General features: G+C 37.3%; 1 protein-coding gene across 2 annotated transcripts in view; it reads right to left on the reverse strand.

Annotated features, from left to right (window-relative positions):
* The window catches only part of GALNTL6 (polypeptide N-acetylgalactosaminyltransferase like 6), a 434,988-nt gene that overhangs the window by 404,859 nt on the left and 13,350 nt on the right, over positions 1–16,779 (reverse strand). The window lies entirely within an intron of this gene.

Here is a 16,779-nt window from a genome sequence, read left to right on the forward strand (position 1 = left end):
TAAATCTGCTTAAACACAGCTTGCCCTTTAAGCTATAGTTAGAAAAAAAAAAAAAGTCATATTTCTTAGTCACAGGAGTTAAATTAGTTCATTAGTCAGGGTTTGAGACAAATTCTCAATTGATGTATAAAGGCACAGGTCTGTTGAAGTCAACAGCGCTGCTACAGTCTACACAATTGAAGAACCGACTCATTATTCTGCTCCAACTGCATTTGCATCTTCATTCTTTTGGCAATGATTAAACCACTATAACTCTCCAGCAAGTGAGGGCCATGCCAGTGATAAGCTCTTAAGTACTGATGTAGAATCACTGCAAAAAAAAAATTACATTAGTCCAATTAAGACAATTTAAAAATTTCTTTGTAGTGCCAGGATGATTTCAAGCTACAGAGCAGAGTTACTTAGTCCCCAATGCTGCGTAATTTTCAAGAAAAAGATTTTGTTTAAAAAGTAGATATGCAGTGACAGTACATTGATAGCTGTGCAAAATGCATTCAGTGCTGTCATACTTAAAAAGGAGAAACCTGTAAAAACTGCAAATTTAACCCACTCAGGACTCATTTAATAAAATGCTTCTGTATAAATATTCCGTACAAATACTTCTTCCAACAGAAGTGCACTTAAGGACTAACTCAAGCTCCTGCATTCTAGAAAGAGCTTCTTTTATTTGAAATGGGGTTTATGTATCACCAGCTACTGTACTGCCTGCAGAAAAGCAATTCCCATCTTGCTGATTATTGAAGTTGGTGTTGATGTTTCATACCTCATTTAAATGACCTTGGTTGGTGAGTGTGCCTAACTTCAGACATTTCTTTTGCTTGGCACACTATTGCACATAGTCCAAACACCTTCATGGATAACAGATGGAAATCCTGCATTCCACCCATTTTGTATGGTGCATGACATGCTGTGGATCAACGTCCCAAAACATCTCTGCTCCTTGTCACCTCAACCAGCTGGTAGGGAGTAATAGGGGGGCCACAAGACACACACACACAAAACTGTTTGGCCAGGAGCTGGCCAACAGCCACAAGTTATTGAGTCAGCACTTTTTCACCAAAGCCATGCTCCTGACAGCTGACGTCCTGCTTGTAAAAGAGACTTTTTATCTTCAGGACAGCTCACAACTATAGGATTGAGTTGGGTTTGCACTGAAACACTGTCAGCACAACCATTTCCATTAGAACAGTATAGGAAATCTACAGCCAGGGTGACACTTAACAAGATTAACACTTAACAACACTGGTGATTACATGGAGTTGTCAGATGCCAACCAAATTAATTATTCTCAGCTAAACACCAGAACCTCAGATTATTAAATCTAGGATTGAACACTGGCAAATCACAGAAACAAGGAAAATTACAAAAACAAGAGGAGGAACTGTTGAAATAGTATAGGGATACATCTGTGGAAATCCTATCAAACTCATGTTTCATGAACTCAGTAACACACCATTACTGGAAATTAACCTAAAGTATTTTAGATTTTTTTCCTCGAGGCAGTTGTGAAATACCCTGACTCTTGGTTTAAAAATGTCTTTTGCCACATGCCCAATATATATGCAACAGGAAACAAATTTTTTATTTTGAGGCAAGTAGAATACATCAAAACATAAACAACTGCAGGAAAATTTAACATTGAACACTAAAGCAATAAAAAACCTGTATAAATTATATAAATCAGTAACTGACTTTAAACAGTTCATCATTTTATCATATTATCAAAGTATTATTTACCCAGAACTGTAACTGCAGCCACAAGTCAGCAGCTTCATAATCAGTAAAACTACAAAAATCTGCAATATAGAACAAGCAAACTGTAGTTCACATAGGTTAATTTCAAATTGCCCCATAGAGACCTTTCCCAAATGCTTTTCATGTTTCATGGAGCTTTAATGACCAGTAAGCTAAGCTGAGCAAACAGAACTCGAGTTCAGAAATTTGGGCTAGATTTAAGGGAAGGATAGAGACATCTTAATAGCTTTATTATTATTATTTTAAACTCTGAGAAAATGTGAAACAAAATGTCTCTGAACAGTTGTGTTGAAAATCACATTCAGCAAGACTTACAGGTCTTCATACCCCTTTTGAATAATCTTTCACTCAAGTCATAAATTCAACATGAAAAGTCCTTTAGACTGATCATATGGAAACCCACACATATGGTTAAGTGTTTGGAGAGCCACTGAATTCCATTTCAATAGGAATGTGTGTGTGTATATATATATATATATATATATATATTTATGTGCACATATTTCTGTGTATCAACACAGGCTGGGGTTGAACAGATGGAGAGCAGCCCTTCCAAGAAGGGCTTGGGGGTGTTGGTGGATGAGAAGTTGGACATGACCTGGCCATGGGCACTCCCAGCCCAGAAAGCCAAACATGTCCTGGGCTGCCTCCAAAGCAGTGTGGCCAGCAGGGTGAGGAAGGGGATTCTTCCCTCTGCTCCACTCTGGTGAGACCCCGTCTGCAGTGCTGCATCCAGCTCTGGGTCCCCAGCACAGGAAGGACATGGATCTGTTGGAGCAAGTCCAAAGGAGGCGGCCAAGGTGACCAAAGCACCTCTCCTTTGAGGAAAGGCTGAAAGAACTGGGATTGCTCAAATGGGAAAAAACAAGGCTTCCAGGTAACCTAATTGCAGCCTTCCTTCAGTATCTGAAGGGAACCTTCAAGAAAGCTGGAGAGGGACTTTTCACAAGGCTATGTAGCAATAGGACAAGGGGGAATGGTCTAACTTTCTCTAAAGGTGTCAAGTTCATTACAAAATTAGAAGAGGAAAAAAACAAGTACATAAAATCGCTAAGGATAAGCAAAACTTCAGTTACTAACTTCAGTTGCATAAATTCTGACTTTATATTAAAACACGAAATTATAAAACAAGTTAAACTAATGTGTGTGGGTCTTTATTTCATACAGCTAGCTCAACAAATAATGACTTATTTTTTCAAATGAGAATCCATATAATAAGGTGCTTTGGTAACACAGAATTGCATTAGAAAATACATTCCAAATAGGTAAATGCAGGTCTTGGACTTTCCTCAGAACTATTTTGAACAATTTATTGTCTTGCATTGTGTGGTAATACAAAAAGCCTAAATTAATGAATTTTCTGTATCCTTTACATTATTTCTAGTCAATCAGCAATAGCAATGGAATGAATTCACCTTGGTTTCCTGAAATATGATTTTGTTCACAATTTCTACAATTCATGGACTTGCATACAGCTCAGAAGCTGCCCTCCACAGCAGAAATGGATTATTATATTTTGGTCTACAAGGTCTATGGGATCATACATTAGTTTTTCTTATACAAGGAGATGGCATTCCTCCCACCCTTTATTTTTGTTGCAATCTACTGACAGGTTAAGAACCAAAATTAAAATCTACCCATGTCTGCTTTTAGCAGTTACATCCTGTCCCCTTCTGTGCTCTTCTCTACCAGATAAGTTTCTTTATCAGGTAGATTTTTTCATTTCACAATAATTTGGGAATTACACTTAATCCAGCTTGCTATTTTGTTTCCCTTTCACTTCAATACCTGAATAACCTCTTACTTTCACTCAGATGGGTGTAGAGGGATTACTGCTACAAAGAGGTGACAGACACCAGAGCAGAAAACTCACGGAGTAGCAAATCCCTCTGAAAACAAGAGGCACAATACCTCAATATGGCAAGAGACTGTAGCCTGTAGGAGAGAACAAAATACCAGCTGCTGTCTTCCAAAAGGTAACACTGTGAGTAACATTTCAGGGTTAGTCTGTCTAGATAGTCAGATATTACAGGAAGAAAAATGATTGCAATACTCCCAATATTATCCTTACAAGAGTATTAAGAGGATTTTAAAAAAATTAAAGCTAACACTATTGCATTGGTTTCTAATAGCAATATCTGAATTTATCAAATTCTTAAAATCTGGTAAAGTTTCTGGGTGTTCAGTCTATACTTGATCTTTAATAAAGCACACAGTGCAAATAGACAAATATCCATATAGCAAACCATGGCATAGAAATGAAGTGCTGATTGTGTGCATTTCCATGTCATGCTTACTTCATTACAAAAACAACCAAGAGGAACGATACCTAGATCAGACTGGATTTTATTTATTTTTAAAATATGTGAATTTTCATGAGAGCAAAAGCAAAGGCCTACATTATATAGTTATAAACAAGTTAACATTTATCTGGCAACTCCCTGCAGCACTGAACAGAAAAATATTTTAAGATGCTCTACTTCCCATTAAAAAAGAAAAGAATTCTGGTCAAGAATGAAGAATAACACCATGCTATGTACTCTATGTTGAAATTTATACCTTCTGAACCAGGTGCAAAGGAAAGGCTGTTCTATTCTGATAGCATTTTATTCCCACTTAAACAGCACAAAAGTGACAACACAAGGTTAAAAACTAAACCAAAATCCAAACAACACACAGGAAAATTGGTCCCTTATGTTTAAAATGCGGATTAAAGCAGAAATGAAACAACAGCAACAACAACAAAAACCTCAAGAAAAACCCCACAGCACAATGATATTGAATTCTTTAGTCCTTGAAAATAGGTAGAAAAGTTTTGATAACGTAAAATCACCTTGAAAACCAAACTTGAAAGCACTAAAAAAGCCCCCAAATCAATCACATTCTCTGTAATATGCTTACCTCCATTTGCTGGATGAATTTCATATTTCATTGTTTTACATTATTTTCCAAAAAACTACACTTCTTAATTGCATGTTATTCAGATTCTAAGCAGAAAATAGTAAACTTAAACAGTGACCTTGATGACACCTTAACTTTCTGTGCTTGGTCTGAAACTTTATTACATTTCAATGTATATATATCTGTAGAAACTACAACACTTTAAGGTTGTTCCTTCAAGTACTACCAAAGTAGTTACATAGAAGATAAAAATTACGTTATTCCATTTCTGAAACCATTCCTGTTGTAGGTTAATAATACATGCATAGCAGCAAAGTACAGGGCACTCACTGCTCAGAGGTAAACTGGCCTCTGAGGGAAGAGGCAGCCTTAGCTACAGTCAAGTCTTGCCACTCAGCCAGTGGTCACCATCTCCACCAAACCGTGCAGTCCTTCTGAGCCTCCTTTCCTCAAGGTTAAACAACCCCAGCTCCCTCAGTCACTCAGAAGACTTGTGCTCCAGATCCTTCCCCAGCTCTGTTGCCCTTTTCTATATACATTCCAGTGCCTCAGGATCTCTTTGAGAGGTCCAAAACTGAACAGAGCATTTGAGGTGTGGCCTCACCACCACCCTCGCAATTTTCCCCTTGAGTAACCTCACAACAATCTCAATGGGATTACCAAGGCCTTAGGGGTCATCACGGTCCTGTCACTGGTCCAGTGCTAGGGAAGCACATCTCATACAAACAGGAGGCAGCAGATTCTACACAGTTCAGACTACACATAACATCCTCGCAGCAATAAAATAGCTAAGTTAAAGAGCCACATGCTTTTAAGTCCTCCCCACAGTATGCTCTTTGCTTCTTTAAGGGATTTTACACATATAAAACAGAGACCTCCAAGTTTTAAAATTCTTGAAGTCCTAAAAACATCAAACTCCATTTTCATACAACTCTGGGCATTACCATATCATATATTTTTATATACAATAATTTTTCTTTGTACCTTTAAAATATCTATCTATAAAAATAAAGTAAGGACTACATTACAATTTTGTCTAATAAATTAACAGCAGACTCAGCTCTTCCCTGTCCCTGATACACATTTCAGATGTTTCTAACTTAATAAAACACATATTTCCAATATTTGAGCTTCAGTTTTATTACAGGTGTATCCACCAAAAAAAGCCCAAAGCCCAAGTTAGTTATCTCTAAAGTCTTATCATAGCCACATGAGTTCTGCCAGCTGTCATCTCCTCAGGAATTAAAAAAAAAAAAAAAAAAAAAGCTGCATTCTTAAATCAACCAGAACAAATTTACATAGTATTTAATTATGAAAAAAACCATTGCTGTAAGCCTCTGCATATGACTTATGGTTTTACGTTTTTTAGCTCAAGTTATTCTTCTTAGCTATAGTGGCATGCCTCTATTAGTGCTAGCAGGGATTACACAGATGAAACAAAGACCAATTTCGGCTACTGATGCTACTCTGCTGGCAGAACACAGTAGACTATCACAGAGACTAACTAATCTTCAAATAAATTACCACATTTATTCCTTTCCTAAACCATGATGACAAGATTTGACAAGCCCTTTTTTGTCATTGAATGGGTCTAAAAAAGTATCTGACAAAATATACTGCAATAAAGAGGTAACCAGGAGCTCGTGACACAAGATGTCTTAGCAGAACACAGTGAGGGTGTTTCAGGACAGGCTTTGTTCACAAAGCCCTGAGGGCAAGCTAGATTTTTGCTGCCAACCTAAGAGATTTGATACTGTATTTCCAAAACGGATGTGAAATAGGCTGACCTCACCTGCAGGCTTCCTTAGTTCAGAAACCCACCTACCTCTGGAGTGCTCAGTCGCTCACCCAGCGGCACTGAACTCGCACTGCCACAGCCAGTTTGGAAATTGATCAGTAGCCCCTGTTTCTTCAACCAGGTAGGTAACATGGATGCTGAATGAACTGGAAGTGAAGCCACTTGAGAGACATGGCAATGAAATAACATACTGTCCCTGGGTGATAACCAACAAACAACGAATTCTCTTAATGAGGACACTAAGAAGGCAGAAAAGCCAGCATTCTTACCTTAAAATTACCTGAGAATTGATAGTTTCTATTTCCAGAGAGATTAAAACCAACCCTCAGCTCCCTTCAGGCAAAAGAGGGAACAACCTGAATTTACACATGCTCTCATTGCCATGTTAATGTCTGAGAGAAAAATGCTAAGGAAAAAAAGACAAAAACCACTACCACTGAATCTCCTCTAGATAACAGATGTTAAAATACTGTTCCAGGGTCACCATAGAGGAAAGCTGTCAACATCTCCCCTTGGCTTCTTAAGAAGGATGCCATAAATGAATCACATGCTGAATGGCCTTGAGCAGCATTTTGTGCAGCTACTTGCATGCAGGCTCATTCCCCATTTTTCAAATCATGTGGGTCCCTAGTAAGAATATGATCAAGACATTTAACCCTGAGGGTGAGACAGGCTTCTGGATCACTTGGAACTTGCCTTAAAGACTAAGTGTTGAACAGCCCAGCACTTTGAACATACAGACCTCTTTTGAGATCAAGCCTTAAGTCAAACAAATCAAAGGACATACTCACAAATTCCAAAGGTGGATTTCACAGAATGATGGGTTTCTATGGCATTACAAGAGCCAAGACATCACCCGAGGATTCCCAAGCAAGGTTTCAAAGCAGACTTTTGTGTCCTTAAGTCCCACATCCTACTTGAGAAGTACTTGGAATACTCTATGTATTGTCTCTGCTTATCGCCTTAGATTTTGGGGGCATTAAAAAAAAACAACAAAAACAACTAACTATTCTACAGAGCAGCCCAGCTCTCTATATTATTCCAGGGGTATTAACCGGGTTGGTATCACAGTAATTCCTGTATCCTTCTATAATAGATAACTACAGGAAATTTTATAGACCTTTAATGCAAAATAAAATAAGGAAAGAGAGAAAGAAACAATTTAGACAGACAGTTCCATGGAGTTTTGAGACCTGACATGAAAAAAAAAAATTGTGATGGTTTAATTCTGATCACTTAACTCAGTCAGAAATAGGGATTGAATCAGGGTGGGGGAAAAAGCAAGAAAGACAGACCCACTACTTTTTCCATGAAAGCATAATTTTGCAACACATTTCCTTTCCTTAGTAGCTATGAACATAGTTTTCCAAGGCATGTTTTCAAACCATTAGCAGGTTTCCAACAACAATCTAAAAATACCCAAAATCAGGAAATTTAACAGACGGAAACTTTTTCTGAATATTGCACTGAATCATCTTTAGTTTTTCATTGACAAATTCCATCCTGTTAATCATAACTTCATCAGTATGCAGAGTGTCTTCTATTGTGTGGATGCTCATTACAGGTAATTTGGCAGCTGTTTTAATGTGTTATCTGTTTTAGCAATGTAGAATATATAATGACAACTTTACTTGCTGAATTTTTATTTAGTCACGAATCTCTTTTTCCCTACAAATATTAATTTTAGGTGAAAGCAAGACATGATGCTCCAGTATTAATGGGAAAGAGAAGAAGCCCGGTGTGTTTTACAGGTAAGCAGGATGATGTGTTCTGTGTCACCTGACCAAAAGTCAGTCTTGAGGACTGAAATTAAAGGACTGCAAGGGTGAAGTCACAGCCCCTGAAAACCACAAACCTGTAGTTCATTTAATGTTTACTTATGTGATAAAACTACAAGTAACTTGAAAGGAGAAAAAAGGCCACTGTAATAGCTAATACATTTTTTAAACTAGTATTTTTTTCTTTGCAAATGGATTAGTTATCAAAACACTGAGAAGGAACAAAGAAACTGAGGAAAGCATACACAAAATGGGTGGCTTTCCCTGAATGCTTACCAATTTGAAGAATACAGGAAACCTGTTGTTTACATTTTGTCTGGTTATACTATATCGTTTTTCCAGTGTATTTAAATATGCTGTAATTGAAAGTGGCTGTATTTTAGTTTTGGTCTATGGTAAAGCCAAAAGAATTTGTCATTTTCTTATTGGCTTATATTAAATTCCTTAAAGAAGGAACAGAAATATAGTTCATTTAATTCTGAAAGGATATCTGCCTTTCCAACTGTGTGATTATCATAGAATCTCAGAACAGTTGGGTTGGAATGGACCTTAATGATTATCTCGTTCCAACCCCACTGCCATGAACAGGGATGCCTCCCACTAGACCAGGTTGCCCTAAACCTCATCCAGTCTGGCCTTAAACATCTCCAGGATGGCAGAGTCCACAACATCTCTGGGCAACCTGTCACAGGACTCACTACCCTCACAGGGAAGCGCCTAGCGTCTAACATCAATCCACTCTTCTCCAGTTTGAAGCCATTCCCCCTTGGTCTGTCACTGGAAAAGTCCCTCTCCAGCACTCGTGTAGGCCCTCTCTAGGTAGTGGACAGTGCCATAATGTCTCTCTGAAGCCTTCTCTCCACCAGGCTTAACAGCTCAAACTTTCTCATCCTGTCATTGTAGGAGAGGTCCCAGCCCTCTAATCAAATTAATGGCCTGACATTCTGACAGGTCAACATCTTTTTTGTGTAATACAATATTAGTTTTGTATAAGTTCTGTACATGAGCAGGATATTGAGTAGCAGGCTAGGCCAATTTTGGAGTAAAAAGTAAACTAACTGAAAGTAGTTTGCTTTTTCAGCACTTCAAAAGAAATTATTAAAATAAGCATGACATGCTGAAGGTCTCACTTACAAATGTTATTATGTGCTTGAGAAAAGGAGCACAGGTTTTCAATCTGTATGCCCTAAAGCAGCCTCTGATTCCCTTATATTGTGCAGGCTTTTTCCCTGCCAAAGTCAAACTTATTTAAAAGAGATATTTCATGAAACAGCCCCTTACTACAACAGAAAGATGCATGTCTTACTTCTGTAAATTTCTCTTCAAAAGCATTACTGCTTTCCTCAAGTTGTAGAGCAGATTTAAAGAGAACAATAGTCTCTAAAAATAAACATAATATGTAACAGTCTTTCAGGCAATGTCAAATGCAACAGGAAAAGAGTGATGAGACTTCTCCAGCAAGAGTTTTAATGAATGGTTTTTTCTCTCTTGTGTCAGTGCAAGTATCATTTATTTTTAAAGCAATCGGTCACAGTTTTCTGCTAGAATGATGGCCTCTTGACTGATTTTTTCCAAGTGCAGACAATAAAGAATAATAACATTGCCAAACTAGAAGACAGTAATGAACAAAATTTGAAGTCAACTAAAATGAAGTACTGTATGAACTAGAATATGGGCTATAAGTCTTCAGACTACCGGAAATAAGCCAACCACTAACTGACAAGGATTAGGAAAAAATAATTTTCCCTGTGAACATGATATTCCACAACCATCTATCACAGGAGCCAAAAAGCATTAAAATAATACTTTCTAACACTTCTTACTAGATAGGGCTGGAAAGGAGCTGATGCCAATGAGACAAAATATTTCCCAACACAGAAGTTCATATTTTTTAAATATACTGTGATTATTCACTGTAAATAAAGTGAAAAGGGCAAAATGTTAAAAATAAAAGCTAATAATTACAAACAAAAGATAAGCCATATTTATTAAAAAGTTTACATAGTAAAATGAAGTAGAAGTAATTTTTACCCAGTTCCTAATACTGTCCATATTTTTCAAGTGACCTTATGAAAAGTGGGAAACTTCCCTTGGGAGACCTCTGCTTCAGAGGACTTCTAAGACACAGCACATTACTAAACTATATGAAGAAGTTCATTCAGCTCTAGATATGATCCCCCATTATCACATGCCTTTTTACAATTCCCTGATGCTTGCGTGTATAATTGATTACCACATCATAGAAGGTGTTCGAAATCAGCTGCTTTTGCAGGAAGACTGATTCATGGCTCTTAACTGCTCAGCACCTGGTCTAAGGAAAGTGATAAAACTATGGAATTGTGCCCCCAAATAAGTATAATAAAAGCCCCCATACTGATAAAATGCACTTTAAGAGATCACTCAGACATCCAACAAAGTCTGAAGCAACAACAAATCTTTCAGGTGCATGTGGAAAACTCCCATGCACTGCTTTATTACAATTTCAAGTAGCATCTTAACCATAAACATTTCACCATCTGGAAAGAAAACCTGATCATATACATGCTCCTTCTACATCAGTTATGACATCACAAGCTCACAGGCCACTTGAATGAGGACAGTCCCCAGCCTATGGAATTTGACTCGGGAGAAGGAGGCAGCTGGGTGACAACCTGACAGTGGCTGTTCCAGAGACTTGAAATTTCTTCCCCTTTTCAGCTAAGAGTGCTTGAACTGAATCAGAAAAATCCCAAGACAAACCGAAAAAAAGTCAAATTAGGACCTTCTGGTTCTTAGCCGTTTTGCCTTGAAAAATATGAGCGTAGTAACCTGTCAGAGCTGCTGAAAGCTGATTCACAGTAGCTAGACTTCTCATGCTTGCTCCCACTTACTATTGTTCCACAGAAAGACACCTCAAGTAAATTTACTGGCAAAGTTCAAATGATAATTTTTTCTCCCATATCTACCTGTCTGCTTAGAAGGAAAAGGAAAATGAAGGAAACAGTTTTCCACAGCAGAAATAGTTCAGACTGATTGCTTGGGTAACCTTGAAAATTTAATGTAAGACTGAAAAATATTTCAGTGTGTCACCGATCTGGATGAAAAGTCTCTCTTAAGTTTTCTTCCAGACTCATTTCTGCATTTCTCATTTCCTCTAAAGGAGGAACAGCAGAAGGATAACACCATACATGAGGAGATGAAAGATAAACACAATTATCTTATTCTACAAGAAAAAAAACTTGTACAGAGTCAGCTCTGTGCAACATCTACCAGAGAGGAAAAAGCCTTCAAGAAATCATTGTGAGGTAAAGCTCAGCAGTAACATCAGCCACACAGTAATCATTGGTCATCTGGTTCATATGTGACACTCTTGTCTGCAATTAAGAACTGCTTTCCAAAGGAAGACTTTTTAGATGCATTTTAAAAATAAAGGAAGCTAATCACACAAAGATGAAATAACAAGCCAGACACCACAAACAGAGGGACTCAAGAGTTGTGAAGACAGTATCAGTCATCAGGGCACATGAGAATATTTGGTCATCCACACTATTTCCCAGCAAGAAATGGATTTCATATTTGGAAAACAAGGAAGCTATCTTATGACAGCTTAGCTTCTCAGAAAGAATATTGCTTATTCTTATTTCAGACATTTAAACAAGTGGGCGAATCTACAATTATCAAAGTATCTGCGTGTCAATTTTTAATCAGTTTGCAACGTAGTTATGCTTTCCTAACACAGCATTCTACTATTAATTTTTATGCAAAATAACCATGAGCAAATACAGCATCATAAGGTATTGGCAAGGTTGATCCCATAAAATCTATTTGAATTACCCATTACATAATTGTCTGCTGACACATTTTCTCACCTTTACAATAGACTGGGCTACTCCTCTGAGAATAAATACAATATGAACACATCAACAGGTTTGTTTCCACCTGTAGGCTATCTACATGTAGACCACAATGTGAAAGACTTTGGTGGGTGTTTTTGTAGAGATACAGATAGATAAATATATACATGCACACTAAAATGGCTACTACTATAAAAGTAACTGCTTCTATCTCTTTGAAACTCTACATCATCCTTGCTTACAGTAAGTTCGAATCAAATTCATAAACCAAGAGCACACTCAAATTTTGTTTGAAAAATCACAACCCTGAAACCACCTGAAAGAAAGGCTGCTGTTTCGGATACATAGACATCTCCCCCATTCATGAATAACATGCATGAATTATATTTAAAATTTATTAATGAAACCACATGGTAACTACTGTTCTTTGTTTTATTAAGAAGATGCACCCCTCGTGTAATTATTAATTCTAATATATTCTTTTGCTTTCTCTCTCAAAATGAAAGGTTTTGGGTTCACACTCTTTATTCCATTTGCTTATGATGTGTCAAATAAATTGCTGGCATTTAACTATGTCAGGGTGAAAACACTGTGTGCAGGACTGTTAGCAACCATTAGCTCAATTTTTTTTAAAGACTAAATAAATCTGGCTTTACTGAGTAAAAGCCTTTCAAAAACAGTTATACCATTAATGCTACTTGATCTTATTTTTAAACCTATATGAGCTGATACTTTTGTAAGCTATTATTAGGTTAACTGTCATACTAACAGATTTCTTTTATCCACAGCAAAGCCTCAAAGTAATCAGAGGTTCAAATTTCTCCCTCAGCCACTGCTTTGAAATACCACTTGCAGGGATGAGAAAAGGGTTTGGGATCAACGCCTTCCAAGCCTTAGCCTGCTAAGAGATTTTCTTCAGATGATTATGATGTTGCCCAGGGTTTGGTAATAGACATCATTGCTAGGGTACTTCATTGTGTTCACTGGTGCTCAGAAACATATTTTGAAAACAGCAGGGAGAATGAGGATTTGAGAGATTGTTTGGAGCACAAAAGATAACATGAAAGAAGGTATAAAGGTTGATACTGGAAACAAGTCAGGAGAAACTGACTAACAGATGGCATCCCAGAAAAGACGGACTCTCTCTATGGCAAAATTGTGTCAGTCCAGATGGTGACTGACAGCACTGATTACAAAACTCAGCTCCCATTGAAGGCAACAGAAGCTTTACTCTGGCAATAGGGATTATGCCAGTGAAGTTTACTTTTTTTCAAAACCCTGTTTATCTTTATTAAATACTCTACAAGAGCTTGTATAGATGTTAAATTCAAGCCCTAACACCTGATCAACAGTATAGATCAACTGCATCATATTGCAACTTGTATGTAAAAGCTGGGACTACATAGCAGGTATGTACTTAAGAAAGACAGAAATTAAACCAATTTCTACACCATATATACAAGTGCAATCTAGGAGCAGATTTTAGCAAGTAAGTATGCAATGGTTCTGGACTTGTGCAAAGCACTTGACACTGTCCTGCATGAAATTCTCGTCTCTAAATTGGAGAGATATGGATTTTATTGCTAGACCACTCAGTGGATAAAAAATTGCATGGATGAATGGACAGAAAGTTGTGGTCAAGTGTTCCGTGTTCAAACAGAGAATAGTGACAAGCAGCATTTTTCTGGGGTCAGTATCAAGGCCAAGTGCCATTTAACATCTCTGTAGGCAACATGGACAGTGGGCTTGAGTACACTCCCAGCAAACTTCCCAACACCATCTACTTGAGTGGTGTACCCAGAGGGACCCTGAAAGCAACTCCAAGCACAAATACAGGCTGGGCAGAGAATCAGTTGATAGTAGTCCAGATGAGAAGGATTTGGAAATGTTGATTGACCAAAAGTTTTCCATGAGCCAGAAATATGCACCTATAGTGCAGAACCAAATTCTGGGCTACATCACTTTCATATCTATCTGTACTTGTGAGTTCAGGTTATAAGGTAATGAACGTAAAGCTCTGTAGACATTCCTCAGAGTAGTCTGAGTATTTCAAGGTCATAATCTCTTTGAATGCAATATATATATTTAAGAAAATATTTATTAATATTAAACAAAAATGCAGAAATCAAAACCTACAACCCCTCCAAGATCTTTGACACATATTTAACAATACCAAGATCTCAGACTGAAGATGTTCCTTATGATGCTTTACATGGGCATATTCAATATGCCCATGTTCAACACTTCAACCTGAGGAGAAAAAAATTAACATTATTTCAAATAGAGAAGAAGTTGCATAAAAATTAAAAGCACATGAACTATGCAGAACACTCCCGGATCCTACTGTAAGCAAGCAACAGAGGATGGAGATAAGTGCCCCTGTAAGTACCCAATAAAGTTTCGAATCTTGAAATTGTGTCTTTAGTCTCCCTCAAATATTAACTCATATAGCAAGACACGGATTTATAATAGGAAAATGTATATTATAACACTTGTACTTAATCTAGGGTGTGTACTTTCTCATTGTGCCACACCTCAAATTCACTGTGGAGCACCAACATTGAACCTGTCTGGCAATACCAGTCTTTCTGGCTTACCTGAACATTCTCTGTCATCAAGAAACTCATTCCAAATCATCTGTTCCACAACTTGACTTCTCATCAGCAACTACTATGCCCAAGTATAACTTGCACATTACTAAAGAATGACTTTTCTAAGTTACACAAACAGGTCCATCCAGCTAATGATCTGTTTCTGACAGCAAACAACAGCAAATCCTACAGAAAGACATAAATACATGGCAAACAAACAACTTCACTTCCCTAAAATGCCCTTCTAGACTCCAGCAACTGCTGGTTCAAGGACAGTGCAAGCCAGAGGCATTGTCTTTATCCCTCATGTATTTCTCCCCCATGAATGTATTCAATTGTTTCTTGAAGCCATATAAGCTTTTAATATCCACAATCCCTGGTTCAGAAAGCTCCATCTTAATAATCTATCGCACACAAACCTGCACCTGCTACTTGTTTTGATACCAGTACAGTATTCAATCTGATACTATTATTTCTGTTGAAAGAGTCAATAAAATGATGCCTGCATATCTTTTCTATGTTACTCTTTTCTCTGGTACCTCTATCATATTCTCAGACCTTTCATCAGTCAGACAACAATGAAACCTTTACTTAATTTGGTTATCTTTTCTATCCCATCTGTGATGACTATGATTGAACAAGAATTGCACAATATTTGAGAGTACACAACTAATTTAGGCAGTAGTCATAACAATGAAATTCTCTCTGAAATGAAAGCTAACATTTTCATAAAACTAATATAAGCATCAAGAGCTTTTTCCTGAGTAGCAATTACTGTGTCAAAAGTTATTGCTGCATATATAAACCTAGGATTATTTATTTCCCCATAAACATTATTTTATAATTTATCCACAATTTTATTTAGAGGGCTAGACAAAGAAAGAAAATTATACTGAGAGATTCTGAAATACAGCAGCAAAATTCTGCCTCTATTCTACTCCAAACTTTCCACTTCCTTATTTTCTCTCTATTCCATTACATAAACTTTCTTCAGTATAATGTATAGACCAAACACTGGCCATTCAATGCACAGATCATTGTTTTATGCCTCTGTTTCCTAGACATGGAATATCTCAGTTTTCAAACACCTGAGAATTACCTTAGCCTAATAACAACCCCAAATCACAAAAAGGTTTTTAATTTGCTTCCTGTGATTCTTCAGAAGCAACTGGAATTCATCTTTTTGGTCTTGTTTACATTTTGTTTTGCCTTGCAAGTGGCTCAATGTTCAAAGTCTCTGCTCATCTCGAGCAGCTCAGTCACTGCCAAATCACTGTTCTCCTAAACAAAGTAGGAGTTGTCATTTTAGGAACTGATTGTACCCCTCTTTAAATAGATAATAGACCACTATACAATTCGTAAACATTGTTCTGGGGAAGCGTATTGTCTGTTTATTTTAAGCAAATTTCTACAAGTTTGGTATAGGTACAATTTCAGCCAGTTGCATGATTGCAGCCAGTTTTTAGCTCCTTTTCCAGAAGACCTATTTAACAAAAAATGACAGCCACAGCCTAAAGTCACTTGTAAAACTCCATGGGCAAGTCAAGCGTCCCAGGCACTGCCAAACCTGTGAAGTCCAAAATCACTGAAGACTGGTCAATAGCAGTTTTATTGACATAGGATTGTGTTACTAAAATTTGGTTATATAGAGCTGATTTTTGTTTGTTTTTTAAATTTGTAGCATAAGCTGCCTATCATCTTGGAATCTAGCAGAGCAACTACAGTGCAGTTTTGAACAGAAAAGTAAATTAGATTAAAACAGTGAGACATATTTGGGATGAGAAAAAAACACATTCCCACATTTTGAAAAATATATAATAAGCCCTCATTCCAACTCAATTATCAAGCAGAACACAGCAAGTTACACTTTACACTTCCAAAAAGGAAAGGAAACATTGCAATAATTAAGGATGTGAATTTTGTAAGAAAAATTTAAATGCACTGATTTTACAAATGAGGTTTTGGGAGATGACCAGTATCAGAAGGGGTGATTGCAGTGACGCCTAACACGCCATAAGCAGACCCACGCCTCACAATGCCTTCCCTTTATATGTAAAGCATCTAAGTGCCCTGTATTCTCAGAGCACTTACACAAAAACATGACCCCGTGTACAACCAAGGAA

This window comes from Taeniopygia guttata, chromosome 4 (genome assembly GCF_048771995.1).
Source record: "Taeniopygia guttata chromosome 4, bTaeGut7.mat, whole genome shotgun sequence".
NCBI lineage: Eukaryota > Metazoa > Chordata > Aves > Passeriformes > Estrildidae > Taeniopygia > Taeniopygia guttata.